The following is a 27,833-nucleotide window of genomic DNA, read 5'->3' as shown; positions in this document are numbered from 1 at the left end:
CTCTTAACATATTTATACCTGAGTCTCTCCTATAATTGATTGTGCCTCTCCTGAAATAATTTCTCAGTGGGCCAGGGTGTCTTTGTTTATTGAGCATTGTACTCAGGTGTATCCATAGGACCATAGGCCCAAGATAACCAGTATCTTCCTTTAGGAGGCTGAAGAGATGGGTCTGCATTTGCAGAGGACCTGTGTTTAGTTTTCAGCACCCATATGGTGGCTCCCAACCATCCCAAACTCCAGTTTTAGGTGATACAGTATCCATTTCTGAAGTTTTTAAGTATCTTCCTCTAGGGAATATTTGCCTTTGGTTGTGTCTCAGAAGCCTGGGACCTCTCAGTGTGAACCTAGGTTCTAGATTTGAGATTCTGTCCCTGGTCATCTGTTCTCAGGTTGGTGAGGAAGGCAAAGGGCTCTGCTGATGTACTCTGACAATGATGGTACAGTTTCAGCTTATTTTGGAGAAAACATGTTACTAGGTTCCCACTTCAGGCAGACAAGGAATCTTAATTTTTGTCCCTTTTAATAGTGGCCCTGTGAAAATATCCATTTTGACTTTGCTGAGTTCACACAAACCTTCTTCCAGGTTTTGGCTCCCTTTCAGGTTTGAAAGCCAGGTTACTGTCAGATTATTGGGGTTTTTAAAAATCATTTTTCCAAAAATTTATTTGAGCTTTTCAGTTCTTATCAGAAGGACAATTGACCTACATAGTCCAGTTTGTTGTTACGAGCATTCTTTCCCACCAGCCTAGTCCCAGAACCAGGTCGATCCCAAAATAATACATAGAGATTCTATTAGTTATAAAGCTTTGGCCAATGACTAGGGCTTCTTATTGGTTAGCTCTGTCTTACTTATTAACCCATATCTATCAGTCTATGTATAGCCACAAGGCTGTGGCTTACCCAGATGTCCTGCATGGTGTTCTTCCTCCAGCGTCCTACATCTCAACTGCTCTCTGCCTATACTTCCCAGAATCCTCCTTGTCTCCTAGTCGAACCTGTCATCCTGCCTCATTGCCACGGTGCTTTATTCATCAACCAATAAGAGAAACATATGTACAGAAAACATCCCCATTAGTTTGTAGTTACTGGAAACTGGGAATCCTAATTCAAGTCTTAAAATAACTGAGGCAACAGAAAAGGTAACAGTGCTATAGGGTAACTTCCTAGTGTTGCTGTGGTCACTTACTGAAATTCCAGTGAAAACAGGAAATGGATGTGACAAAATTGAGGGACATTTCATCTATTCATTTGTTTGTGACTTAATAGAATTGTGACTCTAAGAATACCAAGTTCAATACTGGGTCCAAGTTGACTGAACCATACACATCACTCCATATACTTTTCTGCCCATTTTTCATGATACTTGAAGCCATGAACTTCTCAAACCCATGGAGAATTAAGGGCTATAGTTATAAAATGTTTATACCATAAATGACACTTATGCTCCTGAGTTTGCTTGACTGTTGCTATGAGAAACCTGAGGACCAAGTCACCAATTCTGCAAACACAGTGAGAAACAATGAAAAAGTTGCTGTTTGACATTTTGCAGATAAAGCACAAAGCTCACCAGATGTTTGGCTCCTTGGAGACTTGGCCATAGACAGCCAAGCTTAAAAAAGATTCTACACAAGTCTACTCTTCATTTCAGTCACATGGCAGAATACATGGAGTAAAAAGTGGGTAATCTAGTAATTCTTTACTACCACAGCAGTTTTAAATCTGTAAAAAGTGATCTATTGAAGCTGAAACAGTTAGATTTAAATTAGAGGATAAACAAAGAAAAACATACTGGGAAATGAAAGTTGAGCTGTTGAATGAAAGAACTTCATTGTGTAACTCTGCTGGCAAAAGCAAAAGGCTTATCTGGATACTTTTTCTAAACACAGTGTTCAATAGTGTAAACAATACATGTGGCAGGTCAAAAGAAAATTGCTGCAAACTTATACATCTCAGATTAGTTACCCCAAAAAACTTAATGATCCTACGTGGATTTGATTACTCATTTCTAAGATATAGAAATGTTAAATATCATTTTGTATATGTGTGAGATCTCCAGCATACCATCTGCTGAGGGAACACATGGAAACATGGTGATCACTCACAGCCCTGATATCAATCACCCAGGAGGCAGTCTAACAGCTTTGCTTGTCTCCCAAGTGTTTCCCTTGTTTCCTTGTGGTTGGCTCTGCTCTATGTTCTGAATTTTTCCTGCACAGACTAGAGTTTAAATCTAGCTCATTTGTGAGATGAAACAAGCTGGTAGCTTCTCCTGCACTTGTCACACCGATTCTCAGAGCCTATGCTTTTCATCTGAAATTTAGACCATCATAATGATCCCTAAATGCAATATTTAAGATGTTGATTACACTTAGTAGAAACAAAATAAAGCACGGCATATAACTTGTCTTAATCAACAATGCATGACCAGAAGTGACTTGAAAAAATCTGCGGGATTTGTTGTGATTTCTTTTTTGTTTTAGTATTTGAGAATCTCACACATGCATGATAAAGTCAATCCCCCACCTCCTCTTCAATCTTTTCTCTATCTTTCTGACCCCTTCCCCCTCTATATTTCTTGTGTTCTTTTTTGAAGATCACTGGGTCTACTTAGTGCTGCTTTTACGTGCGTGGGTATAAGACCATCTTTTGAATCGTGGTTAACTAATGAACCACAGAAGAAGAAAAGAAAACTAAATCTGACTCCAAAAAGTTATAACTTACCAATATTTCCTTGGCTAGGATTAGGACTTTGAGATCAGTTCCTTTTTCCACGCTGAGACTTCTGTATGGTTTGATCTTGTATATGTCTCATGCACGCCATCACCAACACTGTGAGTTCATGTGTAATTGCTTCGTTGAGTTCAGAGAACACTACTTCATCCATGACCTCTGGTTCTTCCAAGCTTACAGGAAGGTTGTTATAGATGTTTCACTCCCTAGTCTCTTATTTTTTGCAATTGACCAATTGTGGGTCTCTAAAATAATCACCATCTACTAAATCAAAGCTTCTCAGATGATGATGGAGTTGTTTACTAATCTATATGTCCATTTAGTAGAATAATTGTGCTGGTTCTCCTATAGGGCCCATGGACTACCAGCAATGGGTTGTTTTTGTTTTTGTTTTTTTGTTTTGATTTGTTTTTTTTTTTGTTTGTTTGTTTGTTTTCACTGTTAACAGTACAAGGCATGAGTTCCAGCTTGTGGAATGGACGTTAAATCCAACAAAAACCTGAATGGTTATCCCCATAGCATACATGCCACTATTGCACCAGTGGTATGTTTTGCCAGACCAGAATTACTGAAGCTCAGGGAGTTCACAGCTGAGCAAGATTGATGACTACTTTTCTCTTCTATTAGCATGTCTGACACCTTCCAGTACTATGAAAGCCAGCCAATTGGCTGGAAGCTTCCAAGTCAGAACTGGATTGATTTCTCCATGTTCTGTGACTCAATACGTCATATATTCAGTAATAGAGTCTTACCATCAAGTTCTGTAAGGTAAACAGTTGAATTGGCAATAGTGTACAATGTTTGTGGATCTATGGGGCCCCACTGACCAACAACTTCCAAAGAAAGAACCCATTCCTAGTATTGCCTCTCTCAGCCATCATAAGCTATCCAATAAAAAGCTCAGTGCTGTGATTTCTTTTTAACTCTTGTCACAAGTCTAATAAGAAGAGAATAACTATAGAAGTTGAATGCTGTTGAACTTCATAATAGACTATTCCTAAAAAATGTTAGATGACCATTCATACTAAGGAGAAATAATTGTTTATAGCACTTATTTTTGTTTGTTACTGTTGTTTTGAACAATAGCTCCATCTGTAAAATACAATGATAATCTAGCTTGTGATTTTATAGACATTAGAAGAATTATTTAAGAAAGCAAGCTAAAAGGGCTAGGTACACTGACATATTTTATACCTCTTAGTCATTCTTACTCATTTAAGAGCCATTTACATTAATAAAAATAAGAAAGAAAATATGCCTGGGCTTTGTGGGTCCTGAAGTAAATTTCCTCTTAACAAATGTAGACTATTCTAATGAAAATTCAACATACACATGCACTCTATTACTTTCAAATATTAATACGCACACATACATTGTATCCCTTTTAAATGTTAACACACACACACACACACACACACACACACACACACACACTATTCCTTTCAAATGTTAATAGTTGCCTTATCATACCTATATACTGCCTTGGACACATACACACAAAGAAAAATTCAGTCACTAAAGGATTCATGTTGTTGATTTAAAGTATCAAAATTGAGAAATGAACTAAGAGTCAGAAGTACTTTTCTGTTTTATTGTAGCTGATTTTGTTTCCAGGAAACTATTCTTAAATTGTTGTGTCTGCTTCAAAAGACAAATAAATGGATAAGTAATTAATATTAAATATTTATTCACTTCAAAACAATAGTCTAATTCTACCACCACATCTTATTTACATTACATTTCTTTCATGCAAAGTAAAAAAACAAAAACAACAACACCAACATAAATAACCTGTTAACTTTACCCCAACTCAATGCCAAAGATGTTAAGGTTCTCACCAAAATTAATGAAGTGATTATATCCACTGTCTTATAAAACATGTCAGTAAACACATTCATTCAGTTCTTAGATAGATACTTATTTGCCTATGAAGTTAGTGTCTTACTGTCCAGATCTATTTTTTTAAAAAGTTTCACTTCTCTTAAGATGCATTGCTGAATCACTTGAAACTACTGCATGAGCTGAACTGCTTGGGTGGAAAACACAGGTACAGAGAGAGCATCCATTGGCATGATGAGAGAGCCCATCTCTAAAGAAAGGGACTGAAAATTATTTACCAAATAGAAGTACTAATTAGGAATCAACTAAGAACACCAGTTCACAGACTGTCACAAATGTTGAAATCACATGACTTAACCTTGAGAAACTTACCAAACTACTCTCTGAGCAAAATTCTACTGTTATTCACAATTGCTGTCCATTGAAAACTGGGTTCATGGAAGAAGTCAAATCAGCTCCTTGCATCCTTGGGAAGATTTACTGTGTTGTGCCACATGTTTTCTATTGCATACAGCAAAACACCCATTTCCCTTCCAGTATCAAACTGACATCATTTAATTATTTTAAATTAGGCTTTCACTCAAAACTCTGTCATTATTACCTCTTAACAAAAAATATACAGCAACCTTGGACAAGCATTTTTGAGTCCAGGAAAATGAAGGATTTTTACCAATCTCTGCCAAGAAGATAAATAATGCAAGTGAAGATTCATAGCAAAATGAATATTTTTATGCTTTCTGCCATTGAACAAATGTCTAACTAATTATCTGCAGATGTGTAGGAAAATGTGTAGAAAGCTAAATTGCCTTCAGTGCTACCATTTTAAATGAAAATTATCCTATGGTCCTCTTTGCATATTAAGGAATTTTAGAGGGAATTTTAAGGAAATTGAGCTACAAATATTTCCAAATAAAATCCTACAAAGAACAAATAACCCAAGCCAACATGTTCACCTTAGTAGCCCATTCCAGAACAAGCTTTAGCCTTTTAGAGTGCAATGGATCTGTTAGAATAGAAATAACCAGTATGTTGAGGTATAAGCCAGCTTTCTGAAATTACATTAAAGTTAAGCTTGTAATAAATGCAAGCTACTATGGGAAAATTTTCTGCCCTATTTTCCTTGCCATGCTCTCCCTAATTCAACAACTGAAATGGATTTCTACTTTTAGCTCATTTGCCAAGTTAAAATATGTCTAAGTTTTCATATAAGTGTACATATATATGAAAATGTATATACATATGATTATATGTATATATGATCAAAATATTCTATTTGTGGGTCTCTGAATCTATTTATATCAGTTACTGGATAAAGGCTCTCTGTTGACAATTGTGATAATCACCAATCTATTAGGCTGAGCTCAGGTAATCCTGCTGAAGAGAAGGAAAAAGGATTGTAGGAGCCATAGGGGTCAAGGATATCACACGAAAACCCACAGAAATAGCTAACCTGAACTCTTAGGAACTGAGAGGGTCTCAACCAAAAACCAGAGAGCCTCAATAGGACTGACCTAGATCCTCTACACATATGTGACAGTTGTGTAGCTTGGTCTACTTGTGGTACTCCTAACAATGGGAGTAGGACTGTTTCAAAAGCTTTGTCTGGCTCTTGGGTACCTATTCCTCAAGCTGGATTGCCTTACCAGTCTAAATACAAGGGGAAGTACTTAGTCTTACTGAAATTTGATATGCCATGTCTTGTTGATGCCCATTGGAGGCCTGCCTTTTCTGAACAGAATCAAAGGAGAAGTGGATGGAGAAGGGAGCAGAGGGGAGGTGGGGGAAGGGAATGGAAGGAAGAGGAAAAAAAAGGAAAACTGTGGTCAGGATGCAAAATAAATAAATTAAAAAACAATTAAATATTAAAATTAGTTGCATTAAAATTTTAAACAAGACACTCAGATGATATATCTTATTCCAATTATGCATAGAAGACATGAAGAGAAATATAACCTCTCATTTAGTGACAAAGATATTTTAAATTTTATTAGTTCTTTGAGAATTTCATTAGAAAGCCACATATTTGAAGAACTGAATAAATTCCTTCCAACTATCTACTATGGTATCATATAAAGACTGATATGTACACCAGACTAAACTTTAATGGTAGGTCAGTATTACTCAGATAAGCAATAGTACACCAAATTCAAAGCTACTTAACTTTAAGATTAGAAAAGGATAAAATTTTGGTGGTTCTACTTAGCCCATTTAACCCACTGTAGATGTGCCTGAAACTGAGACACTTCTGTAAGGCAAAAGTCATAGTCAACAAAATAAAATGGCAACCTGCATAAAGGAAAAAGGTCTTCCTTCACCGACCCCACATCTGACAGAGGGATGACCTCAAAAATATATGAAGAACTCAAGAAACTAGACACCAAATCACCAAATAATCCAATTTAAAAATGGGGTACAGATCTAAATAGAAAATTCTCAACCGAAGAATCTCAAATGACCAAAATGTACTTAAGGAATTTCTCAATATCCTTGGTCATCAGAGAAATGCAAATCAAAATAACTCTGAGATACTATCTTACACCTGTCAGAATGGCTAAGATTAAAAAAAAAACAAAAACAAAAAAAAAAAAACACTAATGAAAGCTTGTGCTGGAGAAGATGTGGAATAAGGGGAACACTTCTGCATTGCTGGTGGGAGTGAAAACTTGTACAGCTACTGTGGAAATCAGTATTGGGGGGTTCTGGGAAAATTGGGAATTGGTCTATATCAAGATCCAGCAATACCACTCTAAGGCATATACCGAAAGGGTGCCAAATCATGCCACAAGGACATTTGATCAACTATGTTCATAACAGTATTATTCATAATAGCCAGAACCTGAAAGCAACCGAGACACCCCCCAACCAAAAAATGGATTTAAAAAAAAAAGTAGTATATTTACACAATGGAATACTGCTTAGTGGGGAAAAGAAAACAATGACATCTTGAAATTCAAATGGATGGAACTAGAAGAAACCATCCTGAATGAGGTAACCCAGTACATAGACAGGGTATGTACTCACTCATAAGTGGATATTAGACACAAAGCAAAGTATAACTAGGCTACAATCCACAACCCCAGAGAAGCTAGGAAACAAGGACCCTAAAAGAGACATACATGGATCCCCCAAGAAGGGGAAAGGGTCAATATCTCCTGAGTAAATTGGGAGCATGGGGGAAGGGGTGGAGGGGAGGGAGGAGTGGAGAAGGGGAGGGGGAGGAGAACATGCTAGATCAGTAAAGTCCAGTTGGGGAAAAGGGCAGAGAAAGAGAGCAAGGAAAAAGATACCTTGATAGTGGGAGCCATTATGGGTTAACAAGAAACCTGGCACTAGGGAAATTTCCAGGAATCAACAAAGATGACTTCAACTAAGAATCTAAGCAATAGTGGAAAGGTTACCTTAACTGCCCTTTCCCTATAGTCAGATTGATGACTACCTTAATTGCCATCATAGAGCCTTCATCCAGTAGCTGATGGAAGCAGAAGAAGAGATTCACAACTAAGCACTAGGTTGAACTCCTGGAGTCCAATTGTAGAGAGGGAGGATTGATGAGCAAAGGTGTCAAGACCATGTAGGAGAAACCCACAGAAACAGCTGATTTGAACAAATGGAAGCTCACAGACTGTAGACTGACAGCTGAGGAACTTGCATAAGACAGAACCAGGCCCCCTGAATGTGGGTGACAGTGGGGGATTTGGGCTGTCTATGGGGCCACTGGCAATGGAACCAGTATTTACCCCTAGTGCATGAACTGGCTTTTTGGAGTCCATTGATATCTTGCTCAGCCTAGATATAGCAGGGAGGGTGTCAGTCCTGTCCCAAATAATGTGACAGATTTGGATGATCCCCCATGAGTGGGAGGCCTCAACTTCTCTGAGAAGTGGATGGGGGGGGATGGGGAGATGCTCGGGTAGTGAAAGGATGGGAGGGAGAAGGGACTGAGATTGGTATGTAAAATAAGATTGTTTCAAAAAGAAAAAAAACTGTATGTTTGATAATATATACTTACATCTAAGGGTGGTTCATCAGCTCTAGGAAAATATGTAATTCTATCATATGTATTTAAAACTCTAAATTCTGGAAAATACACATTGTGTATTTTGGGTTCCCTTTCTGTCTTTTGGCTAAACATCTTTTAACTTTTACTATTTTGAGTCATCAATGATAAGAGCAAAAGCAGAAATCTCAGAAGCCAGTGTTAAGGCCACCCTTTGAAATGATTGTTACCAGTTCTGGAGAAGGTCTAATGGGGGAAAGAGTAAAAATTTGATTTGTAGGTTATTTTTGAAGCTCAATTATGTCTTCCCTTTAATGTTTCCATGGTCAGTGTATAAGGTGTATCACATTCAGATGCAGCTATAACAAATTTGGTTCTAATGCTCCCTGTTTAAGATTTTATGTAACAATATCTGCATTCTCTTTACATCACAGAAAGTTTTCCATTTCAATTACAATTTCTGAATTCCAGAAGAAGCAGCTATGGGATGACATGGATTACGCCTGTTGTACCCAGAGAATAAGCATTGCCTTTCAAAGTTGGATGGGGAAGGTGATCTTGGAGGAATTTGGGGAGTGGAAAGAATAGAATGAAAACATACTACATTAAAAATACTTAGATAAAATATTATATGATCAAAATATATTGTATTGTTAAAAGTTATACATAAAATACATTATGAGACCATTAATAAAGATTTTTAAATAAGTTGAAAAATACCAATGTCTTTACATTTTCCCTCAAAAAATTCTATATAATGGTATAGGCTGCAAAGCCAGACAAATAGAATGTTCATTATGAATTACATTCACTGACTGGATCCTCCACTGATTATTTCTGTCTCTCAAGAAGTCTAGTATTAAGTTACAAAAAGCACCAATGCCTTCTCAGAAGGCTGCTAAAAGACATGTGGAATATCTTATCCTGAAATGTGGTTTTAATTTTATGGCACTGCTTAAAGAAAAGACAATTGTTTGACAAACCCACACTAGTTCTTTTTTGCCAGTGCATCATGGCAATGTGTTATAGAGATAAAATTAAATTTGTTACCATCCACAAGTAAAAGAGTGGTAAAGAAAGCTTTTGTTTGGGAAAGAATCATAACAAAAATACAAATTTTTTAATAATTTCAATGTTATGACTTGTACATATAGTCAAATACATTTAGAGTCAATTCCAATTATTAAGTAAAGTAAAATAAATAAAATAATTATAGTCTTGGGTAATTTACATTTATATCATTTGCTCATTTTTCATAAACAATAAAACAATCACCAGCAGATGATGCAAGGAAGAAAAAACTTTCAACATTTTTTGCTTACTTGGCATATTAAAATTGCCTTTGTATCATTTTTGTTCAATTAAAATTTTATTGAGAGTTTTAAAACATTCTAACTCAAGGTATCTTTGGGCTTTTTTTGAACCCATACTACTCCTTTCTTGTAACTCAGTAGAAAATTCAGGCTAGTTTTAGAAGATATTAATGAATCATTATTTCTTCCTTTCCCCCTTAAGCCTAAAGTACTCTATTTTATTAAATAACATCAAACTAGCAGGTATATGAACTGCACTGTTTTAATCCTTTCTAGAATATACACTGGGGAAGTCGAGTTGTGTAGGAATTCAAAGTGACGTAACAAGGGAATGATAAACTCACTTTCTTATTTCCACACATGTTTATAAATAGTCTTAACTTGAGTTAGAGATACAATATAATTTCTGCTTCTTTTCTTCATGGTACTCCCCTTGGTTGTACTTTTTTTTTTTACTGACAACAAACTATCCCCAAAGTTTAAATGTCTTGAAGCAGCAGCATGTATGACCATTAGCCCTAGCTTAAATTTTTTGTTTGCTATTAATACTTACAAGATCATGTTATGTGACATGTATGACATGTATGACAGAATACTACTCTAGTGGAAGAAATTATTATAGCTAGCATGTCACCTATGACATATTTTTAACAAAGGGGACTAACAGTCTAGCTCTAAATAAATAAGTCTAATATAATGCAATGTTAACCAGAATCCTCATGTTGTCAACCAGATCTCTAGATGTGTTTTGCCTAATATATAACATTTTATATCCTTTCATTTGCATCTCCTTTCCCCACCCCAATGGTGGACCATTGCTTTATTCTTTCTATTTGATATTTTATATATAGGAAGGATTCTACATATATGGAATACATATATACATATAATATATACATATTATATGTTTGGCTGTGTCACTGGTGCAATGTTCTTCAGATCATTCTACATTGTGGCAAAAGGGTGGTTATCATTTTTTTCAAGAATGAACAATATTTCATTTTATATACAAAATATTCTTTATCTGTGCATCTGCCAGAAAATCAGACATTTTCATGACTGATTTCATATATCCTGGCTAATGCTAATCACAGGTGTGCAGATGTTTTACATACTAAGAGCTGATTTAATCTCCACTAGTATATATCCCAAAGAAGGTATTTTATAAAATTGGTTTCAAAAGTGTCCACACTGGTTTTCATTTATATTTTGTTACTTTTCTATTGCTATGATAAGACACCATAATCAAGGAAACTTATAAAAGAAAGCATTTAATGGGACTGACAATTTCACAGGGTTGGTGTCCATTATGGAGAAGCAAAGGCATTGGGCAGGCAGTGGGAGAAGCAGCTGGGAGTTCACATCTCACAACAACAACAAAGCAGAAAATACATTAGAAATGGCACCATTCTTTTGAAACCCTAAAGCATCCCCATGACACACTTCCCCCAATGAAGCCTCATTTTTGTGTAGCAGGGATTTTTGTTTGTTTGTTTGTTTTAGGTTAAATCATTTCTTCCTGGAGGGAGAATAGGTATGACATAGTATATAAAAGAAAAATAAGACAATAGGTTATATTAGCACCATATATTTGCAATTAGGTGAAACAACAGGATGTTCTAGGGAAGGTGAAACACTCCATTCTGCAGGGAAGTTCCATTAAGGCAGAAATAATTCAAAATTACTTCACAAAGTCCTTGAAATTGATGAGATTCATTAGGCTCCTTTATCTACAAGAGCAGTAAAGACAGAAAACCATGTAGACTGCCTGCAGACCTTTTCTTCTTCTCTTTGTTACCCCAGATCCAGTTCCAAGGCTCACCCTCAGCTCATGGCAACCTTCCTTGCCCCCTCCCATCTACTGTGGATCCCACAGATCTCCCCTTTCCTTATAACCTTCCTACCTCAACTTGTTTTCTTTGCCCTAGACCCCAACCCCAGAAGGCATCTCCTCCCAAGCCAGCCAAAGGCCACTCCTCCCATGGCAACAAGTAGGCTTAAGATCACCAACAACCCACTACCCAGTTCTATCCCCAGCTCTGTAATATGAAGCTTTCTGTGGTCTCCCTTCCCTCTTTGACCCCCATTCCCAACAGAGCACAAAGATCTCCTCCCCCAACCTTCCCTTCCCAAACCCATCCCATTATCCCAACCTCCAACACCAGCAGATGCTCACTACTGAAAACACACCAGGTGAGCAGAACAGGGGGAAAGCCCTCAACTTCAGCAGGAACACCCTGCTAAAGCACAGGCCACTCCTGACAGAAAACCATGTAGGCTGCCTGCAGACCTTCTCATTCTTCTCTGTTCTCCCAGTTTCATTCAGTCCCATCCCCAGATCTGCAGCAGAACATCCTTAGCAGCCTTCCCTGATTCCCTGCTCCCATCTCCTGTAGATCCCACAGATTTTCCACTTCTAACTTTCCTCCTCCAACTTGTTGCTTTGTGCCAGACCTCAACCCATCAGGCAATGCCTGATAACCAAAAGTCTGCTCTTCCCAGGGAAACAAGTAGGCTGAAGAAAGACCCACACCTCTCTTACAGTTCCTGACATCCAAGCCCCTCAGCCTCATCCCCAGTTCTGTAGCAGGAAACCTGCTCTGGTCTTCCTTTCCTCTCTGACTCCATTCCATTCTCAGAGGAGAACAAAGACCTTCTCCTCCCCCAAGTCATTTCAATCTCAGCCTCCAACAATAGCAGGCATTCCCTGTGAACACAATAGCTGAGCAAGCCAGGAAAACAGGCAATACACAACTATTACCCACTTCAAAAATTTAGAGAAGAAACAGAAATCAAGGAAGAAAACACCCACCCAACAAAGAAAAATCCAGAAATCAACACCTAGATGTATAATCATCCCAAAACAGTTGCATAGACACCAACATAAAAACATAATAACAGCCAGGGTAATGTGTTCCCATAGTCCCACTAGAGACTATCCTAATACAGCAAGCTCTCAATATTCCAACATAACTAAAACACAAGAAAAAAGATCTTAAAACAACCAATATAAAGATGATAGAGGTCCTCAGAGAAGAAATGGATAATTCCTTAATGAAATCCAGAAAAACAAACAAAAATTTGGAGAAAATTAATAAATCCCTTAAAGAAATCCAAGAAAACACAAACAGTCAAAGGAAAGAAATAAGACTATTTAAGGTCTAAAACCAGAAATAAAATCAATAAAGAAAATACAACCTAAGGGAATTCTAGAAATGACAACTTTAGGAATTTGAATGGGAATTGCAGAAAAAAGCTTCACCAACAGAATACAAGAGATGGAAGAGAGATACATCAGCCAAAGAAAATTATAACCCAAAGATCTCCTAATACAAAACATCCAGAAAATGTGGGACACTATGAAAAGACCAAACGTAAGAATATTAGAAATAGAAGAATGAGAAGAATCCCAGGTCAAAGGCTCAGAAATTATTTACAACAAAATCATAGAAGAAAAATTTCCTAACCTAAAGAAAGAGCTGCCTATAAAGGTAAAAGATGCATACCAAACACTTAATAGACTGTACCAGAAAAGAATGGCCCTTCTTAATAATAATCAAAATACTAAACATACAGAACAAACAGAGATTATCAAAAGCTGCAAGGGAAAATATCAAGTACCATATAAAAGGAGACCTAACAGAATTAAACCTGAGTTCTCAATGGAGACTCTAAAAGGTGGAAGATCTTGGGCAGTTGTGCTGGAGACTCTAAGCAACCACAGATGCCAGCCCAGACTATTACATCAGGGAAAAAAAAAAAAAACCTTTCAATCACTATAGATGGAGAAAACAAGATATTACATGATAAAGTCAAATTTAAATAATATCTATCCATAAATACAGCCCCACAGAAGATACAAGTAGGAGGTTAACTACACTGATGAAAATACTGGAAATAATCTCACAACAGCAAAACCAAAAGAAAGGAAACACACTCATGAATACACAAACACACACACACCACCAACAACAACAATATAACATAAATCAACCATAATTAGTCATTGATATTTTCCAGTATCAATGGTCTCAATTACCCAATGAAAAAGACATAGACTAACAGAATTGATGATGCATCTAAGAAATACAACATCACATACACATCAAATGGACCCAAGAAACAAGCTATTTTAACATCTAACAATATAAATTTCAAACCAAAACTATTCAAAAGAAACAGGGAAGAACACTATATACTCATCAAAGGAAAAAAATCCACCAAGATGGCCATCAGTTCTTAACACAAATTCTTTTCCCAAACATAAGGGTATGCAAGTTTGCAAAAGAAACACTACTATAGCTGAAATCACATATTGACTCTCCTACAGTGATAGTGGGAGACATCAATACCCCATTCTTACCAACGGACAGAACATACATACAAAAACTAAACAGAGATGTATCAGATCTAACATGTTGTAAACCAAATGAACCTAAAAGTTATTTATAGAACATTTCACCCCAAACAGAAGAATGTACTTTTTTCTCAGTAACTTATACTTAGGCACAATTCTCAACAGATATAAGACAATTGAAATAACTCACCACATCTTATCAGACCACTACAGATTAAAACTGAGTATCAACAGCAACAGACACAAAAGAAAGCTTAAAAACTCATAGAGACTAAACAACTCCTTACTGAAAGAAAAATGGGTCAGGAAATAAATTAAGGTCTTTCTAGAATTCACTAAAAATGACTACACAGCACAGATAAACTTATAAGACACAGTGAAAATAGTGTGAAGAGGAAAATTTATAGCACTAAGCGCCTATATAAAAAAATTGAAAAGAGCTCATACTAGAAATTTGACAGCATACCTGAAAGCTCTAGTACAAACAAACAAAAAGTAATTGTAACCAATAAGAGTAGCTGAATTAAATAATAAAACTTGGAGTTGAAATCAATAAAATACAGACAAAGAAAACATTACAAAGAATCAAAGAAACAAAGAGTTGATTCTTACAGAAAAACAACAACGTAGACAAATCTTTGCCCAAACTAAAAGGCAGAGAGGGAATACCCAAATTAACAAATTCAGAAATTAAAGCGGAGGGGGGGGCAACAGATACAGAGGAAATACAGAAAATGGGACCAGGAAGCAAGCAGATATCACTGTTCAAATGTCTGATAAAACAGACTCCAAAACAAACTAATCAAAAGAGAAAAATAATGTCGCTTAATTAAGGGAATGATCCACCAAAAGTACATTAAAATACTAAACATAAATGCAACAAATTGAAGTGCACACAATTTCATAAAGCAACCACCAGTAGGCATTAAGCAAGAAAAAATTAACCCTACTCACCAATGCAGTAATAGTAAGTGACTCCAAGACCCCAATTTCACCAATAAACTCATCATCCAGATATTTAAAAGAACAAAGAAACATTGGTGCCTAAGACCATCATGAAGCAAATTAACTGAAGAGGTATCCTCAGAATATTCTATCCATTACAGAATATATATTCTTCTTAGGAAGCCATGGGAAATTTCTCTAAAATAAAGTTTGAAATCAATACCAAATGCACAAATGTGTGGAGATTAAACAATTGTCTACTGAATGATGTCATCAATGAAATAAGTAATTATTGATATTAAATGCAAATGAAAACAACATACTAAAACCTCTGAGATACACTGAAGCCAGTGCTAAGAGAGAAATATATAGCTCCATGTTTATACATTAAAAGAAAATCAAGAAGAGGGAGTGGAAAGATGCTTCAGTGGTTAAGCACACTGACTGCTTTTCCAGAAGGTCCTGGTTCATTTCCTGTCATCTCCATATGCTGGTTCACAATCCTTAATAACACCAATCCCAGAGAATCCAACTCTGCCCTCTGACCTCTAGGCATACATGTTATGCACATACATACATGTAGACAAAACTCTCATAAATCAACTGATAAATCTTTTTTTAAATTCACAAAGTGTGAGTAATGAAATGAAGCACCTCAAGAGTCGAGAAATATAAGAACAAACCAAACCCAAAGTAGTAGAAAGGAAAGTATAATAAAAAACAAAGTAGAAATCAATGAAATGAAAACAAATTTAATAATACAAGGAATCAATGAAACAAAAGTATTGGTTCTAGCATAATCAAATTCAAATATTCAAAAATCAAATATACATTAAAAAAGAGGGATTTAGGGTATATGTGTACAGAAACAACTTGCTAAAGTAGCTTACACTTTAAATTTTAACATTATTCCTCTCAATTTCTGTCACTAACTCCTACAGAAAAACATCATAAGAAACAAAAACTTTTACCCAAACCCATTGCTTTATATAAACTGCCTCAAGGATCCATCAAATGGCTGGATCCTTGTGATCTGAATGAGAATGGCCCCTGTAGGCTCATGTGTTTGAATGCATGATTCCCAATAGGTGGAACTGTTCTGTAAGAATTAAAAGGTGTACCTTATGGGAATTGTTAAGAGTAAGGTTTTTTTTTTCCTCCTGCCTGGTCCCACAACCACACCAGCCCCAAATAACACACAGTGATGCTGTATTTGATATAATGCTGTTGGCCTGTTACTAGCATTTCTTGTTGGCTAGCTCTGTCTTAAATATTAACCCATGTCTACTAATCTAAGTATTTTCACCTGAGCTCCTCTTACTGGAGAGAGGGTCTGGACCTCTGTTCTCTCCAGTCTCTACATCTTGACTCCTCCCTACTACTTCCTCTCTCCTCCTTGTCTCCTAGTCCCGCCTATCTTGCTTTCCTATCTGCCAACAGTGCTTTATTCATTAACCAATGAGAGAAACATATTTACAAAATGACAGTCTCCCATCAGGGAGTACGTGTGTTACTGGAAGTGAGCTTTGACAAGGTTTCAAAAGTCCATACCATTCCCAGCTTGCTCTTCTCTGTCTCCTCTCCCCTCTCTCATCCACCCCACTTCCTCCCTCTTTCCTGATTCCTCTCCTCTCTCTCTTGTTTTTTTTTTGTCTTTGTCTCTATCTCTGTGCATCTCTCTCTCTCTGCCTCTGCCTCTGTTTCTCTCTCTGCCTCTTGCTTATGGATCAGATGTAATCTCTGAGCTTCTGCTCCATTGCCATGCCTGCTTACTTCTGCCGTGTTTTCCATCATCATAGCCATGGATTCTACCACCCTCTGACACCTTGAGTCTCCAAATCAAATGCTTTCTTTATAGGTTGCCTTAGTCATGTGTTTCTTCACAGCAGTAGAAGAGTAACTAATGCAGTCTTGTTCCCCTCATTACTTGGGGCTGAAGCTCTTTTTGCATTTATGCTTTTTCCTAGATTCCAGTGAATTTAGTAAAGCTGTACCATGAAATGGCAGCCTAAAGACAAAGGGACTCTCTCCTGAATTTCAACCATATGTCAATTAACATCACCTGGGAGGAGTTGCTGCAAGAGACCACATAAATATTATCAACAACAACAACAATATGGAGAGATAAGATTCTTCACTAGTACAGCCTATTGCATCCTCAAGAAAACTGGATCTACAAAACTAAATCTGAGAAACCCTTTCTTGCTATGATTGCTGTAATCTCTTTCTATTCCAATAAGAAGTAGGTATCTCATTTGTCTCCTCCTTACAGTTCTAGCCTGCCTTACTGCCTTTTTCTAAGAATCACTAAACTGATTCATGCCATTCTTCTAACCATTGCCAGCTGACTCTATCTTTGATTACCTTGATGTACAAGCTCCATTATTAATGAAATAAAAATAGAGGAAGTACTGGCATTGAGAGCTGGTGTAACTCTGTGTGAATGAACATTCATGTCATCACCGAGATTAAATCAGCACATCTCTCTCTGTTTGCTCTTTATAATAATCTGAGTTTTGGGGCTGCTGCTGGTGTGTTTTCATCAGAGAGCAGAGCTCATCTGATCCTATCTTTTCTGTATTGTTTCTTCATTCCCTGTTGCCCCTATTAGGTAATCCTAAATCAAGAAGGTCAGTCATATGGGAATGACTTTCCTGAGAATTGCTACATGTAGCTTACAGTTCAACCTTTCATCCAACCTGTAACTAAGATATATGAACATTTTATAATCATAATCAAAACATAATGTGTTTTGAAATAATTTGTAACTATGTACTCATTCTGCTTATGTGCCTTTAAGCATTCCATCTCCCTGAGGTACCACCAATGTATCTGAAAAATGTCTTAATTTATGGCCTTCTTTGTTCTGTTACTATAAAAACTTCATGGTTTCCATAGGCTCATAGAGGATGGTACTATTAGGATGAATGATCTTGTTGGAGTAGGTATGGTTTTGCTGGAGTGGATGTGGTCTTATTGGAGGAAGTATGTCACAGGCTTGGGGTGGGGACATTGAGGCTTCTGAAGCTCAAGCCAGACCCAGCATCAGTCTCTCTTCCTGCTGCCTGCTGATCCAGATGTAGAACTCTTGATTCCCTCTCCAGCACCATGTCTGCCTGTGTGCTGCCATACTTCCTACCATGATGACAATGGACTAAACCCCTAAACTGTATGCCAGCCTCAGGTAAATATTTTCCTTAATAAGAGTGTCTCTTCACAGGAATACAAAACCTAAGACATATTAGATCTTGGAATTTGAAGTAACCTGAATCTGTGTTTCTGAGCCATGTTCACTAACATGTGGCCCCAGAATAAAGTAATTCTTGTCAACTTTAAGAGCTGTGTGTTTTTACAATGCACCTATGGATTCCCACCATTCCTGTTATTTCAAATAATGAAGAATGTTGCTACATGTTGAATTCTTTCAATTCCAGATTTTTCAAATCTTTCAACTTTTGAACCTGGAATTTCTTTGATTAAGTCTACTTGATTTTGAAAATCCAAATGGTTAGGATATGTAGTCGTTATGTTCATGAATCTGGGTAAGCTGAAAAATATGACAAATAAAAAATCAAATGTCACATGTTTGAGAACTTAAGGGTTGGGAAGTTTTAAGTAAATAAATAGCAACTTTAAATAGTTAATTAGTCCTACTCTTCTATTCTTGTTTTGTGCAATGTACCCTAGCATTCATGAACTTAATTTGAAATGAATAACTTTTATTTTTCCTTCTTTAGAACAGTCTCAGTGACTTCATTCTTCCCACATCATGCTTTTTAAATCCATGGGAATGGGTCTCACTCACCCATGCTTTTATAATTTAGGATTTGTCTTTTCTTTCTGATGCAAAATGATTTATTCTTCTAGAGCACTGGAATTGAATTGGGTTCTCTAATAGTGGCAAGAAATAAATCTTGTGGTGCTAAATATATAATGTTAAGACTGTGTATAGTTCATTTTCATACAGGCTGCAGCATTTTAGGCATCTTTGTGACAGAATGGAGCTGATGCTGGAGGCTGGGCCTGTGGTGCTTGGCAGGATTATCTTGGAATATTGCACAAAGAAACTCCAAATTACAAAATACTTGCAAGACATTCAGAATGTAACTTTTGACTATTGAAGATGAGCTCTTAAAGTCTGGCTCTTTAGGCCTCGATTCTGAAGTAAAAAAAAACTTTCAAACTCCTCCTTTTTATATGTGACACAATAGATCATGATCTAATGTGACACAGAATGCTACTGTCAAGACTTGTCACCATGACAAAACACACAAGACAACATTTATCTATAAGGCAGAAGTAGAAGCACTGGGGTGAAAGCCAGTTTGCTACCGATTCTTTATGGTTTTTAATTTTTAATTGGTCAATGTAAAACCAAAAGAATAAGATTTTGTGACACATTAAGATAAGTTCATGTTTCAGTGGTTAGTGACAGTTTTTCTAGAACACAGTCTCTCTGGCTCACTTGCTGCTGTCTATGTTTACTGTAAATGCAGAGTTGGTTATTTGTGATAGAGGTGGTACAACCCACAAAGCCTTGCCGCTTCACGATCTGGCCTGTTGCAAGAAAGGCTGCTGAGCCCTGTTCTAAAAGCATTGCATTTCCCCCTGTATCGTTCTGTGACTATTAATTAAAGTCACTGCTACTAATGACAGATGTAAGAAATAAAGTAACTTCTTTGTGATGACCAGTGGTCTTTGGAACTTCTTTTACTGAATGTTTCACATGAAGCCTTTTTCTTTCATCATTTGCCCATACATGTATGAACTATGTTCAGTGAATTAAAATACCAATGAAGAAAAAAGAAAACTGTATTTTAGAGATTCACTGTATATATTTTTAAAAACTTTTAAATCAGAGGTGTCCACCCCCAATAAATCTCTTCACTTATTCTATTTATGTGTAAATTATATTATGCTCTATAAAACTTAGAACATGAGAAAATAAAACATCCATGAAACTGTGACTTACTTTTTTCTACTATCAGAAACATTGGGATTGAATAATTCATATTTTGTTCTCAGTGAAGAATGTTAATGAATATAATAAATTATGGTATTAAAGTAGATATAGAAGTTGACATTTAAAAGAGTGGACAGATGCATTAATGAAGTAAATAATGAATATTTGCTTTAAATGGTTTTTAATTCATCATCTAATTATAGTGTGATTTCTCCAGGAAATCCTGCAGTCTTTAAAGATAATGTCTTGAAAATTCAGATTTGTTCTAATTTGCTCTCTATTGCTGTGATAAACACCATGACCAAAGCAGCTTGGGATGGAAAGGGTTTATTTCATCTTATAAGTTACAGTGCATCATGCAGGGAAGCCAAGTTAGGAAATCAGGATAGGAGCTTGAAGCAGAAACCACAGAGGAACACTGCTTACAGGCTTGGTTTTTGTGGCCTGGGCTCAGCCAGCTTTCTCATACAACCCAGAACCACTTACCTAAGAGTGACATCACCTGTAGTGGGATGGGCCCTCCCATAGCAAAAAAAAAAAAAAAAAAAAAAAAAAAAAACCAAGCTCTACAGATATGCCCAGAGGCCAATAGAATTCAGGCAGTTCTCCAGTTGAGATTCCCAGGTGAATCTGCATCTTGTCAAGTTAGCAGATGAAGCTATGACAATATCCTATAATATCTTCATGGTGTGGAATCATCACATGGATGCTGACCTAACCACATACTCTCTACACTATGATTATGGTTTAGGATTCCTTCACTCCTCTTCCCCAGTGGCTGACCTCAGAAACTAACTGATTGCTTCTTCTAAATTCAACTCCTGGTGGGGAGGCATAGTGAGATAGAGAACTAGAGTTCTCTCTATGTGCTTACACCTCTAGCTTGTTCTTAGAAAATGCTCATGAGGGCTTGGGATGTAGCCCAGTTCCTGGTGTTACACCCCACAAACGTGGTGTGATGCTACATACCTATAATCTCAATATTTGAGGTGCAAAGTTTCATGGTCTTCCTCAACTACATAGTGATTTTGAAGCCAGTATAGGCCATATGAGACTGCATCCCAAGAAAAGGGAAGGAAAGACAAGGAAGAAAAAGAAAAGAGGAAAGAAAAGAAAAAAAAAAAAAAAGAAAAGAAAAGAAAGGAAAAGAAAAGCTCATATAATCCCAACCATACAATCATCTTCACACAGAGGAGATTTACCTTGGAACAACTTCTAATGCATTATCTGAAAGAAGCTGAAGGACTGGGGATGTGCAAACCGAACAACACAAATTTCCCAGGTAATAGTTATAACACAAAACTACAGCTTTGATTTGGACTGTGTTAGTAACAGGAAGTCCCAATGTGGATAGGCATGTATCCATTTGCAACTGGGCTAAACAATTGTCACAGAACAGTTTTTAATATTGGAAATCCTTTTCAGGATAAGAAAATGTATATAGATAGATAGATAGATAGATAGATAGATAGATAGATAGATAGATATTTATCCAACAAGATGGCCTAGATGTTTACTGATAGCAAAGTATAAGAGACTGTGGAAATTAACAAAATTGGAGCCTATGTCTGTTGGAAATGTCTGTTCCCTTATGTATTTAACTCTGTTGTACCTTGTAGTTAATGCAAAGGGTTCTACTCTGGCAACAGAGTATACCAACTTTAATGATAAATAATACCTAATTTCCTTTCTGATGGTGGTTTGCACAAGTTTCTCTTGCTCTGCCCATCTTTTTCACTCAATCTGTCTGTATTAATTATGTTACTGAAGAAAGTGTGTTTGTAGGCTAAATCTCTCAAGTATTAAAGAGGAATGCTAAATGACTTTGGCACTAGAGCCCAACGTCAGTCTCAGAAAAAAGTCACTTTTTTAAAAATGTAGGAATTGAACATTTATATCTGAACTGCTGTATAAAGTGGAGTTATCTGTCATTGTGGAAAGTTGGGCATCTCAAACATAGTCAACATCAATTAAAGAGAAGCATTGTCCACCAGGCCAGCAAGCACCGCTCTGCCAGAGGCATGCATGTATCCTTTAAATTGCTTAGGGTCAGAGACATGTGAGAGTTTATTTTAAAAGTAATATTCAATAAACTATAACTTAAATATCTATTATCTACAAATCATCCTAAAACATCCTATAAGGAAATTCACCCAAAATGAAATGATCAATAAGATAATTGAGATCCAGAGTGGTTGATTATGTTTTGACTATTACATAATATTGCAATGAATGTAGTATTGCTTCCCAACAATACAATAGATACACACACACACACTCACACTCACACACACACACACACACACTCACACACACACCACATGAGTGCGATATATATTTTCTTTTCTTTTTCTCACTTTAGCTTTAAAAGAGACTTATTTTATTTTGTGTGTAGGTGTTTTGGCCTCCATATTATCTGAGTACAGTATACATGGTGCCCATGGAGATCAGGAGAGAATGAGGCCCTGACTTAGAGTTATGAATGGTTGTGAGCTACCATGTGAATGCTGGAAAAGAAATACATTCTTCAATGCTCAGCCATTGATTCTGCCCCTCCATTCATCTTAAAATGGTATAATTATATATGCACTAATGGACTGCCTGGAGAAAATACTATAGAATACTTTTAATATATAAAGTTATTAAACTTAGAGTTTGGCTTAATGTGGTGTGACACATTTTTCCTGGATTAACATCACATACACATATACATCCACCCAGCCTAGGATAGACCAAAGTAACAGCTGCACTATGATTCAAAAACAGATGATGCATCATCAAAAAGCCCACCCCACCAGGTGGTGGTGGTGGTGCACACCTTTAGTCACAGCACTTAGGAGGCAGAGGCAGGCGGTTCTTTGTTAATTCCAGGCCAGCCTGGTCTACAGAGTGAGTTCCAGGAGAGCCAGGACTATTTCACAGAGAAATCCTGTCTTGAAAAACAAAACAAAGCAACCTACCAAATAAACAAAAAAAGCCCACCCCAATAAACTCATGCAAACTGTATCCCTGGAGCTCTCTGCACAGCATCCAAACAGTTTGAAATATGGGAAGTTTCTCTGGGGTTTGGCTGGCTACAACACCCTCCTTTAACAGCTGTTTATTATTTTTATAAAGCTGGAGAGACATCTTTGATAATCTTGGCATTCCTCACAAGTGTGGGGAGAGGCTGGTCTCTTACTCCAGATCTAGTCAATTTAACAATCAAAATTAACTATTATACCATGCTTACAAATCATGATGAAATTCTACTGGTGTTAGCCACTTATATAGCACCAGCAAGAAAAGCCATGGGTTACATTCATAATAACTAAACTGCGGTATTCATATCAATGAGTTGCCTTCCTATTATCTGTTTCTAAACATGGGACCACTACTGCTACAGGGTCAATATGTGTTATTTCTGACTTGGTTCTTCATCCAAGTCTGTATCTGCACATGGTTCTCACTCTTCTGCTCCAGCTACAGAACATGATCAATAAATCTAAATATGTAAGTACTAAGTATTAAAAATGTCACAATAAACCTATCATTTTATATGCCAACTGAAAAGAAATATCTGAAGAAAAGGTATAAAAAGCAAAAAAAAAAAAATCCTTCGTAACATATTGCATATTGGTTCATCATCTTGAAGCTAGCTACCTTACCAGAATTTTTCTGTTTCTTATTCTGGTATACTCATAAGGAAATCATGTACTGACTTCAAAGTATCTCTGCATCTTCCACATGTACCTGACACTATGAATATACTATCAGGTAAGAGACTTCTTTCAGCCTCTCACAAGCTGGAGTTATCTGGGAAGAAGGAACCTCAACTGAGGAATTGACTCTGTCAGATTGTCCTGTGGGTATGTCTGCTGGGCATGTTGCTCATCAAGAATTGATGTGGGTTGTCCCAGCTCACTGAGGGCAATGCTACCCCTGAGGTGTATAAGAAAGCAAGCTGAGTAAGTCATACAAAGTGAGCCAGAAAACAGCACTCCTCCATGGTCTGTACTTCACTTCCTTCCTCCAGGTCCCTGCCTTGAGCTCCTGCCCTGACTTCTCTCAGTGATGGCTGGTGACATCAAAGTGTAAGATGTAATGAACCCTTTCTTCTCCACGGTGGTGTACTTAGTGTTTTATTACAACAGAAAAGCCTAACTAGAACACCAATGCCACTATTAACTGACAAATAAGTGACTGGAAGCCTGCAGGTTGGCTTAGGTTGCTTGTGCATAAGTTGTATCAAAACAGAGTTTATACTAGTTATTCTTTCTGACTCCCTTTTAAAGTATATATCTTGATTACTCATTTCGATGAGTAAAAATATTATAAAACTTAGAAGTTAGGATGATTGTACCTAATTAAAACAATATGTAAGAATTTTGCCATCTGCTGATCTGTTTTCATGGATGTCAGATCCATACATTGTCAAGAGGGTTTGTGTGTGTGTGTGTGTGTGTGTGTGTGTGTGTGTGTGTGTTTTACTGCTTGTGGCTTGGTAGAAAAAAACTTTGATTTAGGGACTGCACTATAAGGTGGTATAATTGGTACATTAATACCATAAAAATTGCAATACAAGTGGCAGAGAGATGACATGTAAATACAAATTATAAAAGGGGTGATTTTTTTGAAATTGTATCAGATTTTTCTTATAGACTGTATTGAATGCATTCTAACAAATAGTTTTTATTAAATGTAATTTCCCAAACTAAAAGGAGTGATTTAAAAGGAAAATAGTTATTATGTACAACAATGAGCTGGAAGTTTGCCAGTACTGTTTCAACTGTGACTTAATCATCTCCTTTTAAGGGTGTATTATTGAAAGAAAAGTATTAAGTGAATTATAGTAAGAAGTAATAAAGATGACAAACTATATTGATATATAGGTGAAAGGCCACAGTCTAGGAATCCATATTAACTCCAGGTTCCCATGTGCAGCCCTGAGACTTGACCAATCAGATACGTACTCAACTTCATTGCCTTCCTACACAAAGCAGTTAATATTATTGCATTTTCCATGTTTCATGTAACCATTAAATAAAGATGAATTGAAAAGTGAGAGCTATTTATTAATAATCTTAAAACGCAAATTGTAGCCGGGTAGTGATGGTGCACACCCTTAACCCTAGCACTTCAGAGGCAGAGGCAGACAGATCTCTGTGAGTTCGAGGCCAGCCTGGACTACTGAGCAAGTTCCAGGACAGCCTCAAAAGCCACAGAAAAACCAACCACAAACAAGCAAACAAAAAACACACAAATTGCATTAAGTACATGACCAAGAAATGTGGTGAAGATATTAACCTATGGACTCTTAATTTTATGGTTGAAATGCAAATAAGCAGATGGAGGCTGGAGGACAGAAGGCTTAAGAGTATGACCTTCCAATTTTTAAAGTAATATGTTCTGATGTCCCTTTCCCTAAGTCATTTAACTCCACAAGGTACACAGATTTAATACCCACTTCATCAGAATATGTCTGAAAACTAATTACACTTATAAAGTGTCAATACGTAAGATCTTAATATAAATAGAAATAGGAGAAATTGAACTAGAACAGATATAAAACATACTTTGACCTTCTAAGAGTTTATACAGGTTATATAAGAGGTGAGATTGTTAGGGATATTTGAAACATCTAGAAATAAAATGACCCTAAGTAGTAATCCTGGGAAAATAGGACTGTAGCACATTGCAGCCATCTCTATGTGGTTTGCTGGAGTTGAGGTCTGGAAGGCCTGAGCTTGGTTAGAAATGAACTACAGAACACAGAGCTATGACGTTAGTCTAGAAGGGGTTTTGGAAAAATGACGAACTGTGACTGCCAAGAGCATACCAAATGCCATGTTTCCGAGGCAAGTGTCCACACTTGAATATCAAACATCAACTCTTTGTTTCCCTTTTTAAAAACCCATCTCTCATATGTTACATCCCAGCCTCAGTTTCACTCCCTCCTCTTCTCTAAGTCCTCCCCTTCACCCCAGGTCCACTCCTCTCCCATCCCTTCAGAAAATGGAAGGCCTTCCAGGGATAACAACCAAATACGCCATATCAAGCTGTAATAGGACTAGGCAAATGCCTCACGTTAAGGTTGGATAAAGCAACCCAGTAGAAGGAAAAGTGTCCCAAAAGCAGACAGAAGAGTCAGAGACAGCCCCTGCCCCCACTGTTAGAAGTCCCATAAGAACACCAAGCCATGAAACCATAACATACATGCAGAAGACCTAGCTCAGACCCATACAGGCTTCCCGATTGTTGCTTCAGTCTCAATGAGCCCCTATGAGCTCTGGCCTTTCAATTCTGTTGGTTTTCTTGTGGTGTCCTTGACTCCTCTGGCTTCTATAATCCTTCCTTCCCCCCTTTCCACAGGATTACCTGAGCTGTGACTAATGTTTGGCTGTGGGTCTCTGCATCTGCTCCCACCAATGTTGTAAGAAGCCTCTCTGATGCTGGTTATGCTAAGCTCCAGTCTCTGATATAAGAGCATAACAGAGTATCATTTATCATTTAGAATTATTTATTTATTTATTTGCTAGTCATGTTTGACTCTATCCTACATCTCTGACTAATCCAGAAACATAGCAAGACTCATCGTCTTAAAAAGCGGGACAGGCCTCTTAGTCTCTCTCTCTCTCTCTCTCTCTCTCTCTCTCTCTCTCTCTCTCTCTCTCTCTCTCCCCTTCCTCCTTCCCTTCTTTCCCCTGTCTGTTCCATGATATCATCCAGCCTTAGAAAAGGATGGCCTGACCCTTGCTACAATGTGAAAAAAAAACATAAACAAAAGATATCATGGTAAGTGAAATAAGTCATATGCAGAAAAAACATTGTATGTTCTCATGTATAGCGTATTTTTCTAAATAGTCAAATATACAGACTATAGATAAAGACCGTTTATGCAATTAGGGGTGGAGATGGTTACCCATAGATTAGAGAGCACAAAGTAATAACTAGAGAGTGAAGGAATCCAGAGATTTAATGTATAAGGACTATATTTAATAACCTACTTAAAATACACAGCAGAAGAGTGTATCTTGCTGACACACCCATTTGCACACAGAGAACAAATAAACGGATAGTATGTTTGTTTCATTTTCAGGTATCTCATAATTTCATGTTGTGTACCCTCAAACACATAACCAATAAAGAGAAAGAGGATAGGTGCCTCCCCAAGGGCCGGAGTAAATAAAAACCTCAGACACCTCAGTTCAAGGCTAACTCAACCTCTAAGGAGAACTAAGGGGAGTCATAGACCCAGGACAACTCACAGTTATTAAAGCCGATCTGAATGTTATTGTTATTACCATCATCGTTAGTATATATTATTTGTACAGACTGATGGGTTCATTACATTTTTTATTCAAGTATGTCTTGTGCTGTGTGTATTTGCCACCACAGCTGCTGCCTCACTCTACCCTACCCCCTACTTCCTCATCCCTCCCCACCCCAGCACCTTTAGCTTCTCCTGTACATCCACTCATCTACCCACTCAAGTTTAATCTCTTTCCTCCTCCCCACCTTCTACTTTCAAGTCTAGATTCCCCTCCAACACCCCCCATCCCCCACCCCACCCCCAACCCCGCGGCTAAGAGGTGGAAGAGGTCACAGAAAGAAAGGACCTGTGTGTATCCCCTGAACCAGCCAGACTTCACAGCGGGCCACCAGTCAGGAAAGCCCAGGGATTTACAACCCAGGAGCAAAAGCACA

The sequence above is a fragment of the Phodopus roborovskii genome, unplaced genomic scaffold, assembly GCF_943737965.1.
Source record: "Phodopus roborovskii unplaced genomic scaffold, PHOROB, whole genome shotgun sequence".
Taxonomy (NCBI): Eukaryota; Metazoa; Chordata; class Mammalia; order Rodentia; family Cricetidae; genus Phodopus; species Phodopus roborovskii.
This window is presented reverse-complemented; position numbering follows the sequence as displayed.